General features: G+C 48.3%; 1 pseudogene; it reads right to left on the minus strand.

The window, feature by feature from the left end:
• Nucleotides 1-1,699: 1,699 nt before the first annotated feature.
• LOC125079714 (60S ribosomal protein L36-like) lies at nt 1,700-2,082 on the minus strand (annotated as a pseudogene).
• Between the last annotated feature and the right edge of the window lie 452 nt (nt 2,083-2,534).

Genomic DNA, 2,534 nt, shown 5'->3' on the forward strand with positions numbered 1-2,534 from the left:
CAGAGAGAGAAGGAGAAGCAGACCCCCCAGTGGGCAGGGACCGCCCCCCCAACGTAGGGCTTGATCCCAGGACCCAGGATCATGACCTGAGCCAAAGGCAGATGCTTAACAGATTTAGCCACTCAGGTGTCCCAGCAGATAAAAATTTTTAGTAATTGATACGGATGTTTTTGAGTTGAGAGGATAGAAGAAAAATTCTGAGGTAAATGAAAGCATAGTGGCTTCCCATAAAATATTATTGCTGTGAAATACAAAGGGTTAGAATAACTCCACAAAATTCAAGCTTTATGAAGTATTCAACGTAATGCCCAGTGTTTACAGAATAGCCTCTCCTATTGTTTATTGCTTCCAATTACCTTTCTCCTCTCTGCACCACTGTGGCCCTTTTATTGGGTCATGGTTCTTCTCTTTATGGTACATCAAAAACATAGGCTTTGAGGTGCACATTGGAGACCGGGAGAATAAAAATTTGCAGTAGTATGGGGTGCCAAAATTCTGCAAGAGTTAGGAATATACAGAAGATGATGGCTGAATAGGTGGACTTGGCCACTAAAGGATGTCAAAAGAAATGGGGCCTCAGAGGAGCAGACATAGAACCCCACCCCACTGCCCTTGTGCTGTGATAGGGTGCTCAATTTAGGGTGCTGGGCAGTGTGAAGGAGAATTTGGGTCCTTGAGGGAGGTATGGAGGCTGAGAAAGATTGTGAAGGGGGTCACAGAATGATGGCAATGATGGATGGCACAGGCTCCCAGGGACAAAAATCCCCTCTCTTTCTGCACCCTCTGCACCCCCACCCCACCCAGTGCTCCTGAGTCCTTCCTCAGGTAGAAAAGGAATCCTGAAGGGACAGTGTGAACCTGACTCTTCCCTTGCTAGAGACCTTTACCTCAGAGCTCTGTCGGGCACACCACCTCTGGCTGGGGAGGGCAGACTTGTTCATGGCCCTCCAAAAGCTCTACCACAGGGTCTCTAAGAATAGCATGCACATCTTCTTGGTCTCTTACAGCTTCACTCTGGTGATACCAGTGAGCTACTGACCCAGAACATAGCCCCTAAACTTTGGTTTTGGGGTAGTGGAGTGTTTAGGGATCACTGGCTTTAATTTCCTTCCCAGGTAAGGTCACTGAAGCTGTGAAAATACGTCAGATTTCTGTCAGATTTCTGTTATCTCCCAGAGTGGGGATGGGGCAGTCTACTTGTCAGATAAGAAAATGGAAAGGATGGGGTCAGGGGTCATGGTGGAGACTCAGGCTGATGGGAAACCGAAGGAGCAGGGATGGTGGGCAAACTGTGGAGGGACAGCTCAGGTGTGGGTGGTGAGGACAGAAGGAAAGAAAGCATGAAGGGTGGGAACAGTGTTAAAAGAAGGCAGGAAGGAAAGGAGGGATGGAAGAGGGAGGTTTTCTCATCCTCAAATAACTTCTCACAATAGCCAAGCCCTGTATTCAAACCTTGAACATTGTATCTTTGTTTGAATCTTTGTTGTATCATCAGAATAGGAAGGTATCAGGGTGTGTTCTCCCTAACCTCCAGCCATCCCACTTTCCAACGCAGAGTCATTAACACCTATAATCTCCATGGGGGCAGTGGGACCTACTGGCCAAAGGCACAGGGACTTTTAGTCAGGGAGGGTCCAAATGGAAATGAATTTAGGAAATGTCTTCATATCTCAGTCTCTCAGTAGATAATTCTATGCCCTTAGCATTTTTGTTTTGTTTTGTTTTCAAGTTCCAAAAAGGCCTTATTACATACAGAAGGATGGGGGTTTGGTCCTTCTCGGAGGTCTGCTTTCTTCACGGCTGTCAGGACACTGCTCAGCTCCTCTCTGTTCCTCTTGGCCTGGATGTATGTTCCCACAGTTTTCTTGGTGACCTTGAGGGTGCACTTGTCCTTGGAGATCTTGAGCAGCTCCATGGGTGGCTGCCTCTTTTGGGGTGAAGGTACACACCGCTCCATCATTCCCGCATGAACTTGGTGTGCTTGGTGAGGTGCCCATGGTGGCTGTGCCTCGGCTCGCTCAGGTTCTTAGTCACCTTGTTGCCCTTGTTGAGGCCCACGGCCACAGAGGATCGCAGAGCCATGGCTGCTGCTCCTCAGTGGCTCCTGAAGTAAAGGGGGATAAAATACCTCAGGTCTTACTATGCTAACCAGCGAAGAGTGTCAGCATGGTAACCATTGTAATTGCTTTTTCTTTCCTCTTGGCTCAGGGACAGAGCGTCCACACTATTCAAGATCATTGCATCCCACACTTCCTTTCATCTAGTCTAGGGCCTGCTCTATCAATTATCTTTGATCTCCTGTACCATTTTCTAAATCTCCTCAGGATGATTCAGTTTAATATCTCCTATTTTCCTTCCCCCCTCCCTCCTTTTCCCTCCTTCTTCCTTCCCCTCTCCCTCTCTCCCTCCCTCCCTCCTTCCTTCCTTCTCCATGCCTAGCCTGGAGCCCAATGTGAGGCTTGAACCCATGACTCTGAGATCAAGACCTGAGCTGAGATCAAGAGTCAGATGCTCAACTGACTCACCCAGGTGCC

Source organism: Lutra lutra, chromosome 10, assembly GCF_902655055.1.
Source record: "Lutra lutra chromosome 10, mLutLut1.2, whole genome shotgun sequence".
Classification (NCBI taxonomy): Eukaryota; Metazoa; Chordata; class Mammalia; order Carnivora; family Mustelidae; genus Lutra; species Lutra lutra.